Source organism: Pan paniscus, chromosome 4 (assembly GCF_029289425.2).
Source record: "Pan paniscus chromosome 4, NHGRI_mPanPan1-v2.0_pri, whole genome shotgun sequence".
Classification (NCBI taxonomy): domain Eukaryota; kingdom Metazoa; phylum Chordata; class Mammalia; order Primates; family Hominidae; genus Pan; species Pan paniscus.
Genome location: NC_073253.2, coordinates 79109966 through 79136922, shown reverse-complemented (window position 1 = coordinate 79136922; position 26957 = coordinate 79109966). Strand labels below are relative to the sequence as shown.

The window sequence follows — 26957 nt, the reverse complement described above, 5'->3', positions numbered from 1 at the left end:
CGTTATTTCTGTTGCAGATCATTCTTTATAAAATCCAAAGAAGGTTTTCCCTTGCAACCATGGAAATTATTTTTTCCTTAAATTTACAAAGCAAAATAATATTAATATTGTGGTTAGTAGCCATCTGCTGCATGAGAGTCCTGTGCAATCATTAGTCTAAACTGATGGCATTGTGGCAAGCTGCCACCTCCCAAGAGGCTAGCCTCTAAAACCCATCAGCATCTTGCAATTAGTCTCAAATCCGAGAGGGCAAACCGCAAACCCGGAAATCGGCTCTACGGGAAGATCCATGTCATTAAACTCTGTTCTTAGATACTGAACCCCAAAATATTGTCATACCCCAGTCTATATTCAGAGCCATGCATCAGCCAGGCCAGTCAAATGGAGTCACCGGGCGGCAACAAATAAACATGAGGCATTTGGGTCCAATGCCAGGTCCAGCAGAGAAACTAGCGACCTGTATTCCACTCAACAACAGTGGTTTTCACTACAAAGTCAGAAGAGGATCAAGCTGTGAGGAGTTCAGCTTATCACAAAATCTCACTGAAGTCACTGTAACTTTTAGGTTTAAAAAAAAAAAAAAGCCACAGAGGCAGCAACATGCAGAGGAATTCAAAGGAGGTGTGAACTAAGTAATATTTCTCACACGGTCTCCACCATAAAAACTTGCACCAGAAATATCTAAATTTAAATGTTTCATCCAGTAGGCTCTGTACTCTCTTGCCATTTTTACTAGCCTGTTCTAATGATTTTCATTTAGAAATGCAAAAGGATGCTGTATTTTTAATGTTTAATCAATCTTCAAGAACTCTGTATGTTTGTAATCATGGGCCATATGAATGCTTGCAGAGTAAGACACGTGCCCAAAAATGATTTAGCAAGATGCACTGTAACTGCTTTTCTCTGGTATCATAATCACATAATCATTTTCTTTTTGGGTAGCCTAGATGCTCCAAGCAGTGGGTGGAAAGGGGGAAGAAGAGATAATAAGGAATGAAGAAATCAAACTAGGATGTCACAGTTAAATGTAATCTTGCAATACTTATGCAGATAATTCAAGTTCCACCAAACATTTTGTCTCATGTAGAAGTTTATGGAAAAACTTGAGTGTAGGAACAGGGGGATGCATGTGATAGAGTTGGAGCACAAACTCACGTATACACAGAACAAGTCACGCTGTGAGAATCTACTTGTTTTCAGTATAAAAATGATGTTTTTTGATAAAACTTATGTGGGGCCTAAATGCATTTGTAGATAAATGCACAAAAAAAGTAATAAATGAAACCACCATCTTTAAGCACACCATATAACTTGCATGCACTTATCCAAAACCCTCATTGACAAACTGTCAGAGATGTTTTAAAAAGAAAAAAAAAAAGACAATGCAGAGGCATATAACATTGCACAATGTATTAGACTAATCTTACATGTACCATCAGTGATTTAAAATAAAACTCTTAGAAGAATCATCCATTTAATTTTGAACTGTCATATAAAATTATCAGGTCTTCCCCCTTGTCTCGTGGCATCTTGAAGTTCTGAAGGAAACTGAGGAGAGGCAAGCTTCGTGCTTCCTTCTTCTTCCACTTTAGGTAAATATCATATTAAAACGAACAAAAAGCAAAATGAATCTTAAGAGATGAAAGGCTGAGCTGTGAGGATCAGGTAGAGACAGGAAGAGTCTACCACCCATTGCTAGAGGTGGTAGAAATACTAATTAACTAGTTGGATGTCATCATATCAGTAGACAGGGTTTAGGCTCCAAGCACTACAATTCACTGCTCAGAGCCAATCTCTCCAAGGCAACAGCCCCAATTTGCTATACAATAGGGTAGTTCTGCACTTATTTTTCGCCAAAAAAATCGTATTTTGCAAAATAAACAGCAAACTAGCAGAAACCTTACCCTCTTCTTCTATTGCATATAATCTCTCACCTCCACATAAAGCCATGGGATTCTTTCCTGCCTTATCAGCTGCAACTTGGGACATATTCATATCTAAGAACAGAAAGTGTCAACACAACCATTTGAAACAAATATGATACCTGAACCTCATTAAATATATTGAGTTAAAATCACACGCAAGATTTGGGTTCAGCTGTGACCACTGGCTGGCTCAGTGACTTAGACACGTTATTTAATCTCTCTGAGATACATGTTACTTATCAATAAAGTGAGATTATAAATAAAGTGAGATGAATGACTTTAGAAAGTTTTCATGGGAATCAAAAAGGCAACTTATAAAGCACTGCTTGTGTTCCTGGCCCATAATAGGCACTCAATAAATGGAGTGATTATTGTTGTTCAAAAACACAAAGTTATAAGTTTTCTGAGAATTTTAGGGTCTTGTTTTTAAGTTAGAGACAAGTAAACTATAAGAATAAGCTTTTCAAAACAAAGAGCTCAGGATTTAGAAGTTTTCATCTCATCCCCAGATTCTGTTTCTAATAGTTGAAGATAAAGTACTCTTGTGTCTACTATAAAACGACTAGAAGAAAACAGAGAAAACACTTTGGAACACTGATCAAGGCAAAGAATTTATGGCTCAGACCTCAGCAGCGCAGGCAACAAATCAAAAATAGACAAATGGGACTGTATTTAACTAAAATGCTCCTACACAGCAAAGTAAACAATCAACAGAGTAAAGAGACAACCTGTTGAATGGGAGAAAATATTTGCAAACTAGTTATCCAGCAAGGGACTAATATCTAGAATATACAAGGAATAAAAATAACTCAACAGTAAAAAATTATAATAATTAAAAATGGGCAAAGGATGCAAACAGACATTTCTCTAAAGAAGACATACAAATGGCCAATAGGTATATGAAAAAAAATGCTCAACATCACTAATCATCAGGGAAATGCAAATTAAAACCACAGTGAGATATCATCTTAGCCCAGTTGAAATAGCTATTATTTAAAAGATAAAAAATAACAGACGGTAAGAACGTAGAGAAAAGGGAACTCCTATACACAGCTGGTCGGAATGTAAATTAGTACAGCTGCTATGGAAAACAGTATGGAGATTTCTCAAAAAACTAAAAATAGAACTACCATATGATCCAACAATTCCACTACTGGGTATTTATCCAAAGGAAAAGAAACCAATATGTCAAGGGGATACCTGCCCTGGCATGTTTATTGAAGCACTACTCACAATAGCAAAGATGTGGAATCAATTTAAGTGTCCATCAATGGATGACTGGATCAAGAAAATGTGGTATATACACACTATGGAATACTATTTGACCGTAAAAAATGAAATCAACTCATTTGCGGCAACATGGATGGAACTGGAGGTCATTATGTTAAGTGAAATAAGCCATGCACAGAAAGACAAATATCACATGTTCTCACTCATATGTGGGAGCTAAAAAAGTTGATCTCATCGAGGCAAAAAGTAGAATGATAGTTACCAGAGGATGCAGAGTGTGGACAAGAAGGGAGATGAAAAGAGGTTGAGAGGTTAGTTACTGGTTACAAACATACAGTTAGATAGAAAGAATGAGTTAATAACGTTCGATAGCACAGAAGCATGACTATGGTTAACCACACATGTTATATATTTCAACACAGCTAGAAGAGAGGACTTGAAATGCCCCCAACACGTGGAAATGACGAATACTGGAGGTGATGGATACCCCAAATATGACTTGCTCATTACACATTTTGCATGTAACAAAATATCATATGTTCCCCATAAATATGTACAAATATTATATATCCATTTTTAAAAACCCTTGTTTCTAAATCCATTCTAACTTCAAACAGTAGATTCTTGTTCAAGACTCTTAACCTGTCTTGAGTTTGCTTGCCCTACCTGAAAAAATGATGGCCAATGTAAATGCACCCTCTACTGAAGAGAACTGGAGTGAACATGCAGAGGAGTAATGGACATGAAGCATTTTATAATCTGGATAGTGCTGTATAACACAGGCTATTACATTGGGCAGCGATGTGCCATGCTGATGTGGGGTGCCAGAGTTCAAAGCTCCACTCTGCTACCCGCTGGCAGTAGCAGTGTGAGAAGCCATGGACATTAAACTCTGTAAATCTCCATTTACTCACGGGCATGATAAGAATGATTACTTCACAGAGCTGTCCAAAGAAACAAAAGAATATAAACAAAAACTTTTAATACATCGCCTGGCACACTGTAAGTGTTCAATAAAGGTTAGCTACTGAAATGTATTATGGACCTTTTTGGTTTACAAAATATTGAGTTCCTTCTCCACTTTGCAATTAGAAATGTTTCATTTGTGTTGCTTTCGTTTTTTTGAAGGTTAACTAATTATTAGCAATTTTGATAACCACTAAAAAATGTCAAAACATCCTTTAAATGTCTTTATCTGCATTCTTAAGACATGGTTTGTGATATTTTTCAAAGAAGACTTATATCCCTGATTTTTAATGGGCTTAGTGAAATCTCCTACATGGTAATATTCATGGAGATATGTGATTACGCTTATAAAGACTTTACTAGTCATAGAAACAGTAATAATCGCTTTCCTCAAATTCTTAAATCTTACAAAGAAGTACCAGTTCATATCACACTGTAATACCAATTAATAAAAAGGCATTTTAAAGTATTCAATGCCTCATTAAGAAAAATCAGCTTTCCCTGTGGTTGTTCTTCAAGACTATTATTCCAAATCCATAATGGGCAGCAACAGTTTCAACAGAAAGAGCTTTCCTTTGTCCCCCTAGTGGCCACATACAAAATAACAATAGGTAAAGAAAAGGCTTTCAGAACTGCTGGAGTAAAAAACCACTCAACGCCTTCATTTTACAGAAGAAGAAACTAAGGCCAAGAGATGAGGACTTGGCCAAAACTACACAATTTTTCAGCAAGCCATCAGCATATGAAAAAGGCTTTTGGATGTTATGAATATTATGACGTCTGGAAAGATACCCCAAAATAGACTTACCTAAGATTTTACAATTTTCTTGTAAATTGACACTAAGAAGCTTTATTTCCAGTTTTCTTTTGCCTTCTCAGAGAGATAATAAGTACAGTTTCCCAGGGGCAAAGATAAGACCTCAGCTGTGACCAAGAATTCTGCCTGAATCCTTGGTGAAGGATTCCTTTTTGAGGAATAAAGACTACCCCTGAGGGTTGAGAAGTGTACAAAGATAGCTCTCCACAGAAAAGACCAGCAAGAGTCAATGCATCTTTTCAGATGGCCAAGGGCCCACAATGAATAAGACATAAAGGTCAATAAATAAGTTAAATTCAGTTTTTCTCAACTTTAAGGTACCCCCAAATAGGGAAAAATTGGAAGCAGGCAGGGTACACACATGGCAGAAGATAAAACTGAATTTTCTTAATTTAAGAAAAAGAAAACTTATTTGCATTATTAGTAAGCCTGTGTTAGCCCAAAAATTTAACAAAAGTACAGCTTTTGTTTGAACATAAATTAAGGAACTGAAGCCATTATCCAGATATTTTGAGGCAAATAATAAAGAAGACAGTCACGTAACACCCAAAATATGTTTATCTTAAAATTAGAAATTTCAGACTAGAGCAGGTTTCAATTTTTACATCAGTTCACATAGATTCCACAGAAAGTTCTGTCAATCTGGAGGCACCTACATGATGATTATGACCACAGGAATTCACCTCAAAGTGTACGTTCAAACCTCAGCTCAGACGCATACTAACTGCGTGATCTTAAGCAAATTACTTTACCTCCCATTCCTCAGTTTCCTTATCTACACACAAGAATGATAACAGTATCTAGCGCATAGGCTGTCAGAGGATTAAATGTGAATAATATACATGGCGAACAAGTACTTGGCACATTGTATGTATGCAGTAAATATTAGTTACTGTTCTTATCAAAATATTGAGGAACCCATTTTCTATACTTTAAGCCTGAAGAGAAAGCAAAGATAAGCAGTGAATAAAAGTATCTTCAGACTGGATCATGGGAGACATGCTAGTCTGGCCTCTCTAGCTCTAATGAGATGTCTGACTTCGGAGAAATCTCTCAACTGGTGTGATCCTTGTTTTCTTATCTGCAAAAAATAAGAGGTTGGATCCAAGTTCAAGAACCTCAAGCTTGACAAAAATGTAAAAGATCATTCAGTTCCAAATCTGATACTTGAGCTCATTTACAACAAGAGCTTGTCTAGGTTTGTGATTAAATGTCTTCAGGGATGGGGCTCACGTTTATCCTAAAGCTGTCAGGCCCTTTTATCTTGAACACAAATGGCCTGAAAATCCTTTTGTATGTTGAGCTGAAATCAACCATCTGCATGTCATCAGGGCTACAATACCAATGGCAAGAAGTAGCACCATTCCTTAATGTGTTGCTGAGAAAGAAGAGACACTGACAAGTATACCATGACATGATGTTTTCTTATTATGTCAATCGTAAGAGACATCAAAATTTCAGAGTGGTTAAAATATGAAAATATGGGTGTCTTAGAATCAACTAAATGCAATTACCATCCAGCGGCTTCACTAGCTGATCCTAATTGAAGTGTATGGCACATTAAAACCCAGTCTAATTTTCTTCCATAGGACAGTTCCTAAAGTATTTGCAAAGTATCCTTGACCAACTTAAACCTTTCCTTTTCCAGTCTTACCACCTTTAGCTCATATGCAAATCTTAAGACTATAACCATCTCCAGCTTCTGTCTACAGAACCCATTCTAGTTTATCTGAATCTCTTCTTATTCATACATGCGAGCACTAAGCACTTTTTCTACCACCCCAGATAAAAGGATGACCAAAACAGACAATGACTCTGCCATCAATAATTCAATGGATATGCACTCGAGAACATGTAAACAATGACATCAAGCCAAAGTACTATAGGTATTCTATGAAATGCAGTAGAGACATAGCAAAAAAAAAAAAAAGAAAAAGAAAAAAAGTATATTTAAGTGTGGTACTCAAAGAGGAACAGAAGGCTGTAGGTGAGGTCTGTCTATTCTGAAGAGACTACTAAAGCCTAGACAGAGGGTGGTCTTTCTATCTTCTCATCTTAATCTTTGTCTTCTTTTTGACAGCCATGATATACTGTAAAATTCTGATGTTCTCACAATCTATAAAATCCCAAAATATTTTTTAACACATGCTATTATATTGTCTTTCCCACTCCAACCTGTCACTCTTCCCATCAAGTGCTTCTATAATTGGAAGGGGGTTGGTGGGAGAGAATTATTTTTCCCTCTGGAGGAAAGTAGAAGATGTTCTGTTTATTCTGGTCTATACACTTATTTAGAAGAATGTACTGAGGCAACATATTTCCTCTTAAGGAACTGTTTCTTCTAAACAAGGACATGCCCCTTCATTGCCATAATACAATCTTGATTCTCAGTCTACCAAACTTGAGTTGTACATATCTGATCAGGCAAATTTATATTTTACTACAAACCAGTGAATAAAATGTAAAAATAATTCAGCAAAATTGAAGTCCACACTACTTACTATGAAATACCCACAGTAGTAAAATACCCTGTGTAGGTCAATAACATTTTGCTGCTGTGCATTTATCACATTTGGAAATCTTCTGGCATATTGCAATCTACCTATAGTGATGAGTCAACTATAATGATCAAGATGTCTTAATGCATCCTGGGATCCAACCCACTTTAAATACAGTATTGGAAGCTGTCCCAGGATTAGAAAACCTGGATAATCACATGAATTTTGTGTGAATTTATTTTACTTTGTATTGAGATGTCTATGGCTCTTACAAAAAGGGAATTCCATCGAGGTTTCTTGTCTCCTTTGTTTCAATTCAATAATATCCAGAGTGGTTAAAGCTTTTTTCCCCCTTAAACACAGTATGTGTATGGCGTGTTTGTGTGTGTGTGTGTGTGCAGCAGAGGTAGGGGATGGTCATTCATTCCTCACTGAAATCTGTGCTTGTGCACACCATGATGATTAAGCCATAAGCATTGTACTATGTGTGCTTTTCCTAGCAGCAACACATGTAGGACTAAGTTTTAGATCAACGATTTGGATTGGTTGATCAGAGCAGCCGATGCCAATATTCTTAATTAAGTTCATGGTTTAAAAAGTGAATTTTTTCTCCTAATCAAGAATAATTGTTAATGATCATGAAAACATTTTTTATCAGGTAATCGTTGCATACAGATTTGTATTATCTAAAAGAAAGTCAGAAAACATAATTATTTATTTATATGCATCCCCATTATAAAGATAAGATAGCCTCTTAATCATCTGAAGAGAGATTTAGTGGAAGTTGGAAAATCCTTCATCAAAATTAATATCCCTAATAATGGTTTATAAAGGAGATTTTTTTTAAAAAAAAAGAAATTGAAACTTTGCAAGCTGTAAAAGGAGAGAAGTACCAGTAATTTTGACCGAGGCATCTAAAGTAATGAAGTAGCCTAAAAACTGATGAGATGTTTCAGCTGTACCAAACTACTGAACAAAACAAGAGAATTGGGGAACAGGACACTTTCTGGATTGTCTTCCCAGGATATAAGGACACTCCTTAAATGCTCCCCCTCTATTTGGTCCTGGGGGTGCTAGCCCCAGCTGATGGGTCCAAGACAGTACCGGACCAATCAGGGTCATTTTCTTTTCTCTCTCTTTTTTTTTTTTTTTTTTTTGAGACAGCGTCTCACTCTGTGGCCCAGGCTGAAGTGCAGTGGTGCAATCTTGGCCCACTGCAACCTCCGCCTCCTGGGTTCAAGCAATTCTCCCACCTAAGCCTCCCCAGTAGCTGGGATTACAGGGGCGCACCACCACATCTGGCTACATTTTTTTGTATTTTTAGTAGAGACAGGGTTTCACCATGTTGGCCAGGCTGGTCTCAAACTCCTGACCTCAAATGATCCTCCTGCCTTGGCCTCCCAAAGTGCTGAGATTACAGGCTTGAGCCACCGTGCCGGGCCTCAGGGCCATTTTCTAAGAAATTAGAAAGGCGGCTGAAAGAGAAACCCTCTTTTCGACAGGTAAGCTCTGGAACTGTTGGGGTGCTGTTCTGCCCTGTGGACTGGAGGATGAAGGAGGCAGGTGTGAATGGAGACAAAAGGAAAGCAGAAGTGTCCTGAGGAGGAGATAGAGCTAGGAGTAGAATGCTGGCGGCTTCTCCGCGCCTGCCCCTGGGCCTTTCCAGAGACTCTGCAGAATTGCCACCCTTAACTTTCAGGAGAAACCCTATACAATAATGACACATACCTCTTCATTTGCTTAACTATCTCTGATGGGCTACTGTTACTTGCCAACATGTTTTGGTGTGATGATAGAGAACAAACCAGAAACAGAACTTACACAACTCCAAGTAATCATTTAGCCTCAGCAACTCTCAGTTCCCAGTCTCTGAAATGAGGATAACATAATTCTACATATTTACATCAATCCTGTATTTGAAGATAAATAATTATTGTGACAAATATTACTAGAAAGCCTCAAAAATCACATAAAATCCTTTAGTACAAGAGCTGTCTTTTATATAATTTCATGCTGCCACCTGAACTGTTCAGAAGCAAACGGATTGTCCACTCATACAGTGGTTGTTCTAAACACCTTTGACATGTAGCTTAATGGGGTTTGAAGAATAGTATATTGCAAACAATTAGAGGTTTCCTTTGTGAGATATTAACTGGTTCAACAGACAGAAAATCAACTTCACTATCAACCCTCTTCTACCGTAAAAATCAGCCAATTTGCACATTTTTTCTGCTAAAGGTGGTCTTAAAATATGACTTATTTTATTGACATATTTACGTATTATGTATTCATGTATTATCCTACTACCACATATGCTAGTAAATTATACCTGTACATATAATCTGTGGGTCTCTATGTCTGCATACACACCTGCACACCCTTTTACCAATAATATTTCTGCTTCTTGTGTGTTCCAGTTTCACTGCCTCGGACATGTTATGTAACCTCTGTTTTCTCTTCATCAGTCTGTTTTCTCTGTCTTAATTGGGAAAATATGACACCACTTGTTGAAGGATGAATTAAATAAAATAGTCTACAAAAGTACTTTGTAAACAGTAAAGGACTACACAGACACACAGAGCTAATATTTCCAATTAAATGTATAAGAAATTCATAATCTGACGAATGGACTATGAATCCAAAGCAGCTTTCTTCTGCCCCATTCTTACTTCATACGTGTTTAAAGAGCTCTATGAAAAGAAAATGTTCAGCCTCTTCTCACAAATTGGTAGCAATTCTTCATTTGGGGAAGGTCTTTTCCAGAAAGAAACTCAAATCTTTCCATCTTCCATGTGCAGAACATCTGTGCTAAAACCATTCCATGCACACTTCTTTGAAGCACTGGCTGCCTAAAGGAATACTTTGATTTGGGCTTTATTTAAATGCCTGAACTTCTATTGGAGAAACAAAAGGTTTTCTAGTAAGAGCTCAGTTGGGAACAGGACCAACCTCCAGCCAGTTTAACTACTCAGAGGCCAAGCAGCCTGGCATTTCTTAGAGCTCTGTGCAATGGAAATCTCCCTGAGAACTTGCAGCACAGGCGAACAGCTGGTTTGGGAGGCTAGTGACCCTGGGTGCAATCACTGTGGTAATTAGATTTAATTTTCCTAATCCAACAGTGGCTGACTCCATCATGCCTATGTCTCCTATGTAGAAAATCATTACTCTCATTTAATGGTACTTTGACATGTTTCACATTTTTGTGGCTTAGTACCTTAATATTAGATATTACCTCTTTGTAACTATCAATCTAGCCATTCGAACAGCTATGTGTACTAAAGAGTTTAATTTGAAGGTTATCCAACTTCGGCAACTTTCCAGAAGGATCTTCGAACGTTAAGCAGACCTTGAATATCATTGTACACCCCTCTTCTGCAAGTCTTTTGTATGCTTGTATCAATTCATTTAGAACGATGGCATCAGTCATAAGTCATTGGCAAGCCTGAAGGGTTTGGGTTTTCAGTGTTTCTGCAAGCCCAGGGAAGCATGGCTTCATGCTACGACATCCTGGGGTCACTCCAAAAGAGTAACAGAGATCATGGGGCTACGTGAAAGCGTGTCTTCCTGGGAGGAGAGAAGGAAAGACATGTATGAATCTATCCATGTCTGCTTGCATCTGGAGAACGCCTGTTTATGTTGTAAAGAAAAGCCATCGGTATTGTCATCTCAGGAGACCGGCTTGTTTTATGTGTGTGCATGTTATACGTGCTATCACACGAAGCTGGCCAACTGATAGAGTGACGAGGTACTGTGTCCCTGGGAATTGTAATTGCTTGGTCGGTGAAAAAAAAAGAACATCAGACCGTTGCTGATAATAGCACAAGGTGCATTTTGATAGTATAAAAGAGGAAACAGACGGAGTCATACAAGTTCTGAGTATATCTTAAACCCCCTCCAAGAAAAAAAAGAAAGAAAGAAAGAAAGAAAGAAAGAAAGAAAGAAAGAAAGAAAGAAAGAAAGAAAGAAAGAAAGAAAGAAAGAAAGAAAGAAAGGGAAAGCCTGGGGCTGAAGGAGTGTTCCAGGGAGCGAATTGCTCAGGACTTCAAACACTGGGAGTCATTCTGTCAAGGGGAGGGGGCGGGCGGGGGCAGGCACTGGGCCTCTTTAACAAAGTCCTCCTCTCTTTGCTCCCTCCCACTTCATTCACTTGCAAATCAGTGTGTGCCCACAAGAGCCAGCTCTCCCGAGCCCGTAACCTTCGCATCCCAAGAGCTGCAGTTTCAGCCGCGACAGCAAGAACGGCAGAGCCGGCGACCGCGGCGGCGGCGGCGGCGGAGGCAGGAGCAGCCTGGGCGGGTCGCAGGGTCTCCGCGGGCGCAGGAAGGCGAGCAGAGGTGGGTTCGGGCTCCGTTGGCTATGCATACATCTCCCCCTTTTTTTTTTTTTTAATTCTGTAGCGTTGATAGAAGCCAATCAGAGAGAGAGCCCTCTCCGCCCGGTGGGTGCCGCGCGCCGGAGTTGGGAGGGATGCTCTCAGCCTGCAAGCCCGGGTCAGGGCGGGCGCGCGGGTCCGGCTGCGCGGGCGGCGCTGCTGCCGCTGCTCAGGACCGACGCCGTTTCCCGGGGAGCCTGGGCACCGCTCCTCCGACTCCTGGTAAGACCGATCCGCCGTGGGGCTGGGTGGGGGCACCGGGAAGCGGGCCGCCGGAGAAGAACCCGCTGCCTTTCTCTACGCCGGCAGAGGCTGCCAGGGGAGCTCTGGCATTTGCAAAGTTGGCTGGTCAATTACCAAAGGGCGCTGGTGCGTGCAGGACCCGCCGAGCCGTTTGGGGCTTGATTTATCTCCACCTGCCCGCATCATAAGGGTCTGCGTGGTGACTGCTTGGGCTGAGTTACATTTCTTAGCTTTTGGGGTAAAGCAGAAAATCAGGTAGTCTGAAAACTCTGGAATGCTCCCAGTAAGGAAAACTTAAACTAAAGAGACGATTTGGCTGGTAGAAGGAGCTAAAGAAAACTGTTAGCTTGCACGTTCCGGGCAACGCCTGCCGGCTCATCTAGGACAGAAATGCTTAGGTTGCAAGGAAAGTCCAACATTGGACTCCGAAAATGGAGCACACTGTCCAGGGAAAAGTCATGTGGAAGGCGCAGTTCGCTCGTGCTCCTCCACGGCTGGCCAGGCTCAAATCTGGGGGATAAAGCCTTCCCCGGACTGATTGGAGAGTGGTTGGAGTGCGCTTGGTTTTCGGTGCCAGATGCTGGAAAATTGGAGCCCCCAATGCGTTAATCCCAGAATTTAATAAAAAGGGACGCTGCAATGTTGTGGACTGCAGCAGTTGCAGAGCTGAGATTACTTCTTCCGTAGTTAGATATTCTGTCATGAGTTACCGTAGATCTCGAGATGGGAGATGGTGGAGAGGTCAGCGTGGTGCTAGGAAGTGTCACTGCTGCAATAAAATCCATATTTTATGGGGAGTTAAATGCAGGTCTCTGTCAGTGCAAGGGGCTGGCCACCTGAGTTAACTATGACTCAGAACATTCAAGAACCAAGAAGTTTAATCATCTGGAATAGCCACACATTTCTGTCTCCTACTCCCATTTAAAAAAAAAAAAATTTTAAATGATGATAGTCATACTATAGAGGTGTATCAGACCGTGTCTCTGCGAATCTTCACTTTCACTTCGTAAAGCACACAGTGGGAAAGAAGGAAGAGGTTTTCCCTGCAAGAATGTTGCAGGAGTGGCTGTTGTGTACATATATGGCTGCTCTGGAGGGGTGCAGATCAAAATGTGGGCTTTCTGAGTGGTTAATTATCCAGGGGGTTGCAAACTCCTCCCTGTGTTGGAAAAAGGAACCCAGGGATATGCCTAGTTAATGTACAACTCTTCCAAGAAGGACTAACAAATATGCTTATATGAATAGTGCCAAGGGTTGCTTATTTCCTTTCTTTTCTTGCTGAAAGCTTTACCTGAAAAGGAAAACCCTTAGGATTTTACTTTAAGAGAGAGAAAAAAAATCTCTTCCAGTTTCACCTGAGACTTGAGCATCATCCCTTGTGTAATAGTACTTGCACGGCTCTATGCTTGCTATTTTAGAGAACCGTAAAACCAGTTGTGTGAAGAAAGGGGTATGCTTGAGCAGATGTCTTCATTATGTCATAACCAGGAGGGTAAAGTTTATGCCAGAGGCCAGATTGTCAATGCAGAGCTCAGAAACTTAAAAGAAACCCAACAATTGACTGGAAAATGCAATCACATAGGATTGTATCTCATCCCCTTTTGCTCTTTGGCATGTTCTAATTAAAAAGGTACTGAAGGAAAATAAAAGACAGATCTTTTCCCACCTAATGTAATGGTTCATGCCATACTTTTGAAGCAGAGGAAGTAACCAATTTCTTCAGAAAAACTAAGAGGCAGCAGCCCATTTTTGAAGGAAAATGGCGCCAATTCAGTTCTACTGTATTTGTGTCTACAATTATCTTTTGCTACCATTACAAGAAAGTGACAGTTTGGTATCTCCATAGGGACTTTTAGTCCCTTTACGATCTGGCTTTTACACCAATTTATTGCACTTTCATTTTGTACTGCTAACTCTGCAAAGATAATATATGGAAACATAATCATTTTCTACCAAGTTGCCTACTATCAAAAAACGTGTGCCCTACCTCTTCCACCCACCACTTCCATAAGCTTTGCAAGGAAAAACTTAGTGAGGCACTCTTCCTTTTTAAGAAAAAATGTACCTTGCAAAATACTGCTCGAGACACTTGAAAACAGCTAAAAATTTTCTAGAAAGCACAGCTACAGTCACAGGGTATTATATGATACTGTATTATTATAGCACCAAAATCTGAAAATTAGGACTAATTGAGTGAATGTCCCACAGAGATTTCTTTAAAAGGAACGAAATGTGACCAATATTCTGAGTGAAACTACAATCTTCCTAAGGAATTGAAATGTGTGGTCCCCCCTTCTGGCCCCGTAGTTGCTTTGCAGTCATGAATGCCAACACACTAAGGCTGAATCCTTTGAACTATTCAAACTTTTTTTAGTTGGAAGGGACCTCTAGTGGGTCACTCCATGCATTTCTCCCTGGAGTTCAGCTGCAGAATGGATTTTGTTACCTAAGATAAGAGTATAACAACTTTTTCTCTGTAGACAAGTTAGTATTCTCTAAGCACTATCTTAATATTTGTGACAGGTCAAATCATTATTGCTATTATTTCTGTACTTCCTCTAATTTAGGGGACTTACAAATATTTTTATGGTTTTCTGAATATCTAGACTTTTGGTAACTGCTGGATGATTCCAAATGAAAGCAATGGCCAATTAATAAAGAATTTACCATCATCAATATAAGATTTTCTTATTTCTGATCTTTTCCAAGACTCTACTTCCTTACTTCTAATTTACTCAATAACAATAATAACATTATATTTAGAACTCCAAAAGTTCTACATGAAGAGCGCCGCCGCCCCCCCCCCTCCAACCAACAACAAGAAAAGAAATATTTGCAGGAAAAAAAAGTGCAATGACTGTTTCAGAAATCTGTGAACATTCACAAGTTATGCTGAACTAAGGCCATCTAATTCAAAGAATTCCCCATTCAAATAAATATATGTTGAACATCCAAAAGCTGTTTAGATACCTGTGTCATCCTTACTCCAGGTTTTTTCTGTTTCATTTCTTTCCTTGATGTATCACAACACATTTTAGGTAACCTACTCCTTAAAATACTCTGCCTGGAACTTGGAGTAACATAATTTCTGTAGGGTGAATCAGCCTCTTCTGCTGACAGCCTGCAGGTTTCAACTTCCAATTTAAAAATCTGTTCTAAAGTTTGAAATGTGTTCCAAATAAGATAACATCCAGCAGAATCCAGTTGCCTTGTGCTTCTTGCTTAGTCATGGCTGCTTATTCTTTGGTGTCCATCAGAATTAGGGTCTCACTTATAAAAATAACAAGCAGTGACTCAGTCTGAATTGCATTCTTAACAGTGTTTCAACCTAGTCAGTGTCTACTGAGCACACTTTATTTACTTCACAAAAAAAGTGAAAATGTAGGCAATCAAACTTTCTCTGGTTTAAATATTTTTCTGAATAATGATTCTAAATTCAAAGACTCAAGAACATTATGGTAATAGGAGAATTGCAGAAAGAAGAAGGCATACACACACACGCAAACACAGCACCCAGTTGTGACAATGTTCCAAGAATATTAGAGAAGAAATACAGAAATGCAGCATATGGGCTGATTTTCTTTTCTTCTTCTTTTTTTTCATGTTGTTTTCTCCCTTGGGATTTTTATTTTATTTTGAAGACAGATGAGTGCTTGAAGCACTTTACTGAAACTAAATAGTAATATTTTTGTTCCAGCTTGCCTTTTCCAAAGATTAACTGGTCTACTTTTTTAAGTTTCTATTCGTACAGAAGCCTCTCTTTTTCAAAACAATCTTATGAGGAACTTCAGGTTCTCTCTAATTAGCTATTGAACCAAATGTGTATAGTGTTTGTGATGCTATCACCCACAAAGTAGGAAGATAAGGGAAGAGGGGAGAGTATAAACAACCCTTCAAAGAAGTGGTGCATTCAAAATTACTACAAAATAGTTGGGTCAGAGGGAGCCATCTGCAGCCAACAGTCTAGTTGTTCAAAATTGAACTCTCCAAGAAACTTTCAACTCTTCCAACAAAGAAAAGTTATTGAAGGCTGAATGCTCTGAGCACACATTCATAAATGTGGAGTAGACTCATATGCAGAGACTATTAAAGATTATTTCATCTGTTTAATATCTTTACACTAACACCATTGGGTGCTGGTTTCTTCCAGCAATCAGATCACCTTGTTATGATTTATAAGAGGTAGAATTTCATTAATGCCAGAGTGTTAATATTAAATTTGATTCGTCATGTAAATGGGCAGCATAGTTTGCAAGCTTTTCTTAGTGTATGTGGTACTATCTTGTGAGAGAAACGACTTATGAAGAAGATGAGGCACATAAAGCTAGCATACCACAGGGTATGATTTATCTTCATATTTCAGCACTTGAAAGAACACTGTGTTTTCTCTTTCTCTAATTTCCTAAATTGGTAGGTCTGGCCAAAAGATGTCCAAGAGACCCAATAAGTTATAGGAAGAGAAAACAGCAAGAAAAAATTAACTTGGGGAAGTGTCCAAGTGAGTGAAATGGAAAGAGATGAGGACGTAAATTTTTACAGCAGAGGGAAACATAAGAATAGAAATAGAATCAAAATTGCCATTTTTACATAGGGTGCATTTTCCTCTTTATAAATAGTGCTACTGTTAAATGCCACTTTATAAACATAATTACATCATTAACATATTTATACACACTACTCTTCTCTACCATAAAATGCAAACTTGAAAATTACCATTAAAAAATCACCATCTAAGGGAGGTAACCCTGGGTGGATGGTAAATTAACTGGAGGAATATCTTTTTCAAAGTGGTCTGAAATTGCATCAGAATCAACGAAAAGATTTCCTTAGTGCATTGAAGAATATCAACTCTTTTCCTTCTATTATCTTTATTGTCCTGCATGCTAAATAGAAAAACCATGTATTCCTCTGATGCCTGCAATCCAAAGTATACAGTAATAATATAGACCAAGTATTCTACTTGTCACCCATTTGGATCCTGTGTGTGATATAGCATGATGAAAGGCAGAGCTACAAGACAGCAACCCCTCACCTCTTTACATGGTAAATATATATATATACGCACACATACACACACACACATATGTGTATATATATATGTTCAGAGCATATATATCTATACACACACATATATATAGTGGACAGAAGGAAAAGAGTTGATAATATATGTGTGTGTATATACATATGGTGTATACATATGATGTATATATATGATATATATGGTGTACATATATATGTACTTTACATGGTGTATATATATGTACACACACGTATGTGTATATATGTACACACATATGTGTATATATGTACACACATATGTGTATATATGTACACACACATATGTGTGTATATATATGCTCAGAGCATATATATCTATACACACACATATATATATCATGGATAGAAGGAAAAGAGTTGATAATATATACGTTTGTGTGTGTGTGTATATGTGTGTGTGTGTGTGTATGTGTATATATATATATATATATATAGCAAAGATAAAAAGCACTCACCAGTATCTTGGCTCAGAACTTTTATACATCCAAATAATAATGATAATAAATAATAAACTAACCTTTACTGAGCTTTTCTATGTCACACCCTCTTCTAAGTATTTTACATGCATTTCACATAGCAATAATTACACAGTAAATCAAAATGACCCTATTATACTTGTATCCTCTTTACTTAGCCCTTTTTTGGTTTGAATTTCCAGGGAATCTCTGTTTGAGCCAAGCACTTAATGAAGGTGCTGTTAACAAACAGTTGTGATGTCTTAGAAGTAAAAGTGTGACTCTCTCTGAGAACTACAGAGCAGCAGAGGGCATGGGAATGATTTGATTATTTTGACCAGAGCTTGGCAGATGTGAAGGCTCAGGAAGATGTTTTTAAGTTATTCATTTTTGAAAAATCATCTGCAAGCATGTGTCAGAATTTATAATTGTAGTAGAAAGCATTGTGTGGGCCATTTTTATGAACATAATGATGGTACTTTTTATATGAGAATAAATTATCTTATCCTGCCTTCAGAGGGATCTTTATGAGGAAAGGGGTATTTCAGGAAGGTAGCTAAAATGACACCTGTTCATTGCATTGAGAGGGGAGGGACACCTCAACCTCACAGCACCCACTAAGGGCATCAGTCCATTCTCAGCTCGTTGACATTACCATGGATGTAGCATTTGGGACTCTGGGTAGAGCTAAGTAAGATAGTGTTTGTGTCCTTCTTTATCTAGTAAGTAAAAATAATTTTTTATGACCACATTTATTTTGTTACTTCATTACTATCACAATTTGGTATTTGTTCTGAATGATTTACCAAGTAAAATTTCACACATACATATATATATATATATACACACACACACACACACACACACACAGATATACACACCACTACCATGCCACCAGAAAACAATCCCCACAAAAGCAAGGAAAGAAAGAGGAAGGGAGGAAAGGAGAAAGGGAGGGAAGTTGGGAGAAGGAAGGAGGGAGAGAGAGGAGTGAGGGAGAGAGGGAGGAAGGGAGGGAGGAAGAAACCCTCTTAATACAGTCACGTTTTATATGGTTGACATTGATGAGCCATTTTCATTATATTCTCTTCTTTCTATTGCCACCATTCAAAAAGTCATGTAGTTAATCTAGGCTTCAAGGAAAGTTTGATCATTAGAAATATAATCAGAGAATGTGAGACACAGGAAGGAGCTTAAAGATGACTTTATCTAATACTCTTCATTTAACTGTGAGATAACTGATGACCAGAGAGATGAATAACTTATCCATGGATATATTTGATTTATTTTGTTCTCTTATCTCTATCTTTCTCTGCTGTGGCTTGATTTCTAGTTGTTGAATGTTATTGCTTTTTATCATCACCATTTAATTCTGGCATTAAAAATTAAAGAGGAAATTTAAATAAAGAATATTATTATTTATAATTATTCTGTGAAAGGACAAATGTGGATACTTGCGGTGAAGATAAGGATGTAGGCTTCTTTAAGAATTTTGTGTGTTCCTACATTTTGTAAATTTCCTATTGCAAAGAAGAATTAATATTTTCCCTCAAAATATTGACCATTGCTAGGGAGACATATGATAAGGTTTGGGGTTTTGTTTTATTTGTAATGGGTTGATGGCAGTTTTGAGTAAACCTTATCTAAATCAGTGATTCCCCAGGAGACCCAAAGTTGTATCCATCTTTGAAATAAAAAAAAATCATTGGTCAGTGGTTAGATATGAGAAATGATGACAACCTGACAACCTATTGTGTGTCTCATAAATCTCAATTTATTTGATTTAAAGAAATCAGACAGTAACCTTCCCACTGCTTTGAAGTTAAAATGTCAATTCTTTCATGGAAATATGGGGAAAGATTATGATGGCTTTTTCCTTGGCAAAATTTAAATTTGGCAAGTAACTCAATGTCAATCCTCTCCCCTTTAAAAAATAAAACTGTTAATGTTCCATGAAATCCAAAAGTCTGGGGACCACTGGTTTAATACAATGACTGACATCATGTTGAGAAATGATTGACCTGGTTCTCTTCCTTCTTATCTGGATGAACAAAAAGTAAAGGGGAATTATAATTATATTTAAAACACCAAAAAGACAAACTAAACAAAAGCCATTTAATGAAAAGGTATCCTTGGGTCTCTTAATTAAAACTTACAGAGATTAATACTAACGTTTGGAATACTAATATGATCTTTGACCATATTAACATATCCTCAAAAAAAATATGCTTTGCCAAGCTCATGGCCAGAATGTGTCATTAATAGTGAATTTGCCCACTTGATTACATAGTGGATAATTCAGTGGGAAATGAAAAGTTTTAAATTTATATCTAACTCTATAAGCTGGAACAAACACAGCCCACTTTAACCATATAAATTATAAAATCAGTGTCTTTTTTTTCTAAAAGTGAACTTTGTATAATTGTAGACAAAAATTTACTAACATGTTGGTCTGTGTTTTGAGATATGCATTTTTACTTCAAAAAGCAATTGCCTTCTAGTGTATAGTATAGATTTCAGTCATTAAAATGAGCTTATCATATTTTTAACTGCAAAGCTTAAATCTCCTTTTGCAGAATTAAAAAAGAAAGAGAGTCTCATTAATCTACTAGCATCCACTTTAAAATATTTGCAGGCCGGGCATGGTGGCTCATGCCTCTAATCCCAGCACTTTGGGAGGCCAAGGCGGGCGGGTCAACTGAGGTTAGGAGTTTGAGACCAGCCTGACCAACATAGTGAAACCCCATCTCTACTAAAAATACAAAAAACTTAGCCAGATATGGTGGCAGGCACCTATAATCCCAGCTACTCAGGAGGCTGAGAGGGAGAATCGCTTGAACCCAGGAGGCGGAGGTTGCAGTGAGCCCAGATCACGCCATTCTACTCCAACCTGGGTGATAAGAGCAAAACTTCACCTCAAAAAAAATATATATATATACACGCACACATATATATGCAACTGTATGTATATATACACATATATACATACATGCGTATATATGTTACATATATACATATATGTGTATATATGTAACATATACACATATATGTATATATGTAACTTATGTGTGTATATATGTGACATATATAAAACTATATGTATATATACACACATATATATGCAATATATATATATATTTGCAACTGCTCAGTTTTGTACTCAACAAAATATTCTAAGCTCCCCTTAGCAACAGTTTCTAATTTAATACCAATCAAAATGGCTTGTGGTCAGTCTAATTACCAATGCAAAATGATAAAATCTACCTTGACTGTTACATTACTGCTGACTCCTCATTTGAACCAAGTTCAGCGACTTTTCTCCCAACAATTATTCTTGTATTAAGCTACTTGTTTAAAAGTATCTAGTAGAGATATTGTCAGTGTTTCATAAAGGATTAATTCTATTAGTGTGGCCTTGTGATAAATATCAGTTCCACATTTTCCCTCTCTGATTTACCTGCTTTTTTATAAAGCGAGAGAGAGAGAGAGATGTTTCAGGCAGGTCCTTTTTTTTTTTTTAATTTATTTATTTTTTATTATTATACTTTAAGTTTTAGGGTACATGTGCACATTGTGCAGGTTAGTTACATATGTATACATGTGCCATGCTGGTGCGCTGCACCCACTAACTCGTCATCTAGCATTAGGTATATCTCCCAATGCTATCCCTCCCCCCTCCCCCCACCCCACAACAGTCCCCAGAGTGTGATATTCCCCTTCCTGTGTCCATGTGATCTCATTGTTCAATTCCCACCTATGAGTGAGAATATGCAGTGTTTGGTTTTTTGTTCTTGCGATAGTTTACTGAGAATGATGATTTCCAATTTCATCCATGTCCCTACAAAGGACATGAACTCATCATTTTTTATGGCTGCATAGTATTCCATGGTGTATATGTGCCACATTTTCTTAATCCAGTCTATCATTGATGGACATTTGGGTTGGTTCCAAGTCTTTGCTATCGTGAATAATGCCACAATAAACATACGTGTGCATGTGTCTTTATAGCAGCATGATTTATAGTCCTTTGGGTATATACCCAGTAATGGGATGGCTGGGTCAAATGGTATTTCCAGTTCTAGATCCCTGAGGAATCGCCACACTGACTTCCACAATGGTTGAACTAGTTTACAGTCCCACCAACAGTGTAAAAGTGTTCCTATTTCTCCACATCCTCTCCAGCACCTGTTGTTTCCTGATTTTTTAATGATTGTCAGGCAGGTCCTAATTAAGACAACAGAATGAAGTGGAGTCACTTACGAGTTAATGTACCCAAGAGGAGGTGGTCCCAAACCTCCAGATACAAAAAGTGCCTGCTCAGCCATAACTTTTGCATTCATAGCAAATGCTATTACCTGGAAGAAAATTGCGTTTAAGATAAGAATGCAGGAATGTCAAATGCAAGTGCTGTATTTAGATATTTTGTCTGATACTTTTTTTCTTCCTCAAGTTCACTTTTGATTCTGTTACCACACTCCAAAATATCTTTCCAAAGAGCACTGTGGTTTGTTTTTCTTAGAAAACTTTTTCTTCTTGAGTTTAAATGGGCATGTACTTTGTGTTCCAAAAAGCAATGAAATTAGATTGAAGAGATGACCTCAGTACATGAGTGGACAGAGCAAGGTGCTTAGTGGTTATCTGAATAACCACTTTCTCCCCAAACGTAACGCTAGGGAGGACGGGTACTTTATTTAAAATATGAAGTTGGAAGCAACATAAGAGTAAAGTGCTCTCAAGCAACTGAGTTTAATTTGATGTAATAAAAGATTTCTATGTGGTGGGCAGAGAAAGGAGAAATTATTGAAACTGTAGGCTGGATTAATTGGGCACTATAGAATAAAAAGTTGGCTTTGCACCTTTGAGGTTCTGAACATTAATTGAGCATATGTTTGCTTCCCAATTTCTCACTAAACCAAAATGGATTTTTAAATGGCTTTTTTCTCTTTTTTCTTTGTATGATAATCTTTTTATCACGGCTGGTTAGAAAAACCAATCACAGAAGATGAGAGCCAAACCTGTCCCGTTTTGGATTTTAAAATATGCACTAATGTCTATAATCTTGTAAAAGACTTTAAAGCGAGAAGTGAAATTTGGACTGCATGTTAAACTCCACAATCAAAAGAAGCAGCTACAAGATTCTGACTACCAAGGAGATGCTGAGTTTGTCAAGTACTTTCCAATTTAGGTTTTACCTGATTGACAAGTGTTCCTAAGAATGATATTCAGCCAAGACTTTTGGGAAAATCCATTATTTGATTCCCTGCACAGCAAAAGCCCACCTGATACAAACATAAGATGCTTTATGGAATAGATAAATCCAGGTTGGGGGAGAAAGGAGAAAATGGCTTTAAAATATCACTTTGCCAACTCAAGATGAGAGTTTTAAGATGAGGGCATCCCTTGTAACTGTAAGCACATAGGGAAGGCTCAATAAATGCTTACTAGGTGAAATTCTTCTCATGTAAGCTACGAAAGCATCTCTTAAATATTTTTACAACTGATTTTCTGTTCAAGCTCATGCTTGCCAGTGAAAATACACTTTTCTATCTCATGCTAACAGCTTAATTTTTTATAATTCTGACCACTTTCAAATGAGCCTATTTTGAAGGAAGCCCTATCAGTGGTGTCCTGAGAGCCAGGAAGACTAAGCAAGTTGATAGGGCAGCCCAGCTTTCAATAACGGAGCCACCAGCCCTCACCTTCCTCCAGGCAGGCGTTTTATTAAGGTTGGTATTTAACATTGTTTCCTGGAGCCTGATTAATAATTTATGCCTTCCTAAGCAGATTAGCAGAAGTCTGTCATTTTGATTTTTTAATTCTTAGTTTGTGTTTGGAAACAGAATGTACCCCTGAGTTTACACTTTTAACATATTTTATTTTTTAGAATTCATACCTAAACTAAACAATGTCCCTGCCAAGATTTTTTTTTCTCTTACAGTTTTAGTAGCCATGTGTGTGACCATGAATTTTCTATCATAAATAAAACAATTGCTTATTTGCTAAGTGAATGACTTTTTTTTGCCTCTCATCCAAATAATCCTATATGTTCTTTTTAAAGTATTTTGAATTTTGTTACTTAAGGATTAAAAATAAGAAAGATGACTGGGAAAATGAAGTAGAATAATAAAATCTAACACTTAGCACTTACAATATTTCAGGCATCGTTCTAAATATCTTACATGAATTAAATGTTCACAACAAGACTTTCAAGTAAATACTGTCAATCTTCTCAGTTTTAAAGATAAAACTAGGGAACAGAACAATTAAGCAACTTGCCCAAGGTCACATAATTGGTTCTTTTTGGAGCTAAAATTCAATCGTGGCACCCTTGAGAACCCACATTGTTTGAACTATTGCATTCTTGTGGCTTTTGTGCTCTATATACATGTACTGAGATCATAGAATAGATAGACGACAGATAGATAGATGATAGATAGAATAGATGGAAAATAGACAGATAGATAGGTAGATAGATGGATACATAGAAAATAGACAGGATAGATAGATTCAAATGTATGAATCTCAAACACAAAAAAAGTCAAAGGTATAGGGATTTTATATACACATATATCTTATATGTAACATGTACACATTTCTCAAGGCTTAAAAATACAGTTAGAAAGGAAATTCATTTTCTTTTTCATCCTTCAGTGAGTGTACCAGTATATTCTATAACAAGTGAGATCAATTAATTATAGCCCAAAGCAGCAGGTTTCAGCCTCATAGAGGCCTTTTAGCTTTAGGCCTATCTGTTCGCTTTAATTTGAGTCAGTCTTATAATCACTTACTGTTGGTCCCAAGGGAAACATCACAAGGGTGTTTGAAAGGTTCAGAGTCATCATTAATTACTTTATTCATTCTGTAATGTTTACTGAGGGCCCCTGTGCTCAGTTCTGCAGAGAAAGCAGGTAACAAGACAAACATACATTGACTAGCAATTTAGGGAAAATAGATTATTTCCTCATACTCTATCCCAATAATACTAGCTTTGTATATAATGAATAGGATATTCAGAATTGATTATGTTTTCTATTCACCCATGCTTACATCTTACATTAATACAGAAATTAGCTTTGAGTTTCATGATTTGTAAGGTTTCTATTCATTTTCAGGTTTGGCTTTGAACCTCCTACTCAGCTTAGAAAGAAGCACCATACCTCCCTTCACTACCAAAAGCTTAACATGGTTTTATATTTTTGATGATATGCCTCAGAATATTTTCTTGGTGGTTCCTTCACTAATCCCTACAATTTCCCCAGTGATTTTTCCACAAAGCACAAAGCCATACATATACTGGTCAGTCGAAATACAGTTCAGCAAGAAATCACTCTACACAAGAAGACTAGTTAAAATTTAGGATTGAGGTGATAGGATTTCAATTCGACTCCGCCATTTAATGAACACTTTTGGGCAAGGCATTGTGTCAAGTGCCACAGATAATGCCATGCTTTGATGTCAGATGAGGTGCAGTATGTGGTCAAAATTAAACATGACCATTAAAAGCTGCTATTTTAGAAAGTTATTCTTTCAGAATTCAGGTCTTTTAGTCATGAAATCTATTGGGATCTTCCATTACTAACTCTGGAGTTGAATGTGTTGACACTCACACTCCTTGCTAATATCCAGCTGACCAGTGCTCCCACTCATCTTCACCTGGCCAAATCTTATTGGATCTTCAGGACAAAGACCAAGAATCTGCTTCTCCAAGAAGCATTCTCTGACCCCCACCTACCTATCTCACTCTTAGCTTAGATTCCTCATGGTGTGAGTGTGTCAGAGCCTTTACTTAGTCTAAGCGTAACTGTAAAAACATCTTTTCAAAAGTCTCTGCATGACTGTCTAGGTCTCACCTATCACACTGTAAGCATCTGGAAAACAAAGCCACTGAGTCTTCCTTTTACCAAAAAGGCCTAGCCTTGTTTTTGACAAATGGCAAGAACACATTAGATGTTTGTTGAGAGAACAAAAGGAGAGAACTCATTATGAAACTCTGGACAACATTTATATACCTCTCTACATTTTTTGTGTTGGAGGTTAGTTTTCTTTCCTAATAATTTGATTTATTTGGATACATCGAGGCAATACACTTAAGAAGCAAGAAGATTGGGGCCAGCCTTCTAGACTGTTCAAAGGGTTACACCCAACAGAAGGGAAATATTCCCAAGATGACCTTGGTGCCTGTTGGGGTGATCAAGCCCAACACCAGGCCGTCGGGGCTACAAAGTCCAGTGGAGTCAAAGGAATGAGAAAAGGCAAGTTAAGAGTGCATAAAGTGTATCCAGGGGGCTAAGGCTAGATTGGAGGCTGTGAAGGCCCCGAGCTCTGGGAGCCCACACTATTTATTGCTGGAGTAGAAAGGTAGCAGTGCATCAAGTGTAGCTGTGACAGTTTAGCATTTTCTTTGACACATATAGAATATGCTCTGCTGCTTGATATAACGGAGAGCATGTTTATGAGCCTGGGAGAGCAACCAACAAGTCTGTGCACATTCCAGAGGCTACGAGGGGTTTTATGCCCTGAGCCCTGGATTCCATCCAAGCCACAAGGGGTTTTATGCCCTGGGCTTAGATTTGTGGCTTGGCAGGGCAGCCTTCCACCCTTTGGCACAGAGCTTGGTGTTCCAAAGGCCACGAGGGGTTTTAGACCCTGGACCCCGGACATCCTCCAAGGATCTTTTGTATTACGACAAACAAGCCAGTCCTGCCTCAGCTCTTCTACCAACAGGTGCCTTTGGCCAAATGTCTGAAATAGGGTTACAGATTCTATAACTGATGGATCTACTAACAGGATAATTGGGTGTCTTATAGGAAAGTTGACATTTTTTTGGTTACTCTACTCCAAGGCATTGAATTGTTTACAGTTTTTATTTGTTCATGGTGGAAACTGTGGCTGTATATTATTTCTTATTGGTGTAGGCTAGTATGATAAACTTTGCTTATCTTTTAGTTTGTTATCAACCCATAGTAGCACATCAAACTGAATCTACAAAAAAAATCTATGGAAAACTCTTATGTATGTGTTTCATGAGCAAAATTACCTTTGCTTCAAATTCCAACCTTGGAAATGTTTCTTGAGTTTCTACAGGAAGTCTAATACCAGATTCTATGTACCTTGTTGTAACCTTGAACATGCCTGTACCAAAAAGATTGAATTAAATTCAACTGATTATGTAGTCCAATTTCATTCCTTAAGTGGCCGTCAATGCATGGAATAGGATCTTCATGAATATTGCTTGGCAGTGAAACATGCAGTTCAACCCAGCTCTATCTGAGCATGCCAACTGTTTTGTAAGGTTGTGAGATGAAGTGGGAGAGGTCTGGATGATTTCCCTTATATTTCCCTATTTAATGTGATATCCATCATTCTGAAGCCAAAGGTATATGGAGAATTTTA

The 26957-nt window shown here is 37.9% G+C and overlaps 1 protein-coding gene across 4 annotated transcripts in view; it reads left to right on the top strand.

Annotated features, from left to right (window-relative positions):
- Positions 1 to 10476: 10476 nt before the first annotated feature.
- CDH6 (cadherin 6) overlaps positions 10477 to 26957 on the top strand; it is a 139797-nt gene continuing 123316 nt past the window's right edge. The window contains exon 1 of one of the 4 annotated variants that reach the window (XM_063604530.1): positions 10477 to 12030. The gene's annotated coding sequence lies outside the window, so the exon portion shown is untranslated. The remainder of the gene's footprint in view (positions 12031 to 26957) is intronic. The other 3 variants (XM_055112480.3, XM_034960236.4, XM_008971846.4) reach the window with 3 other exon arrangements.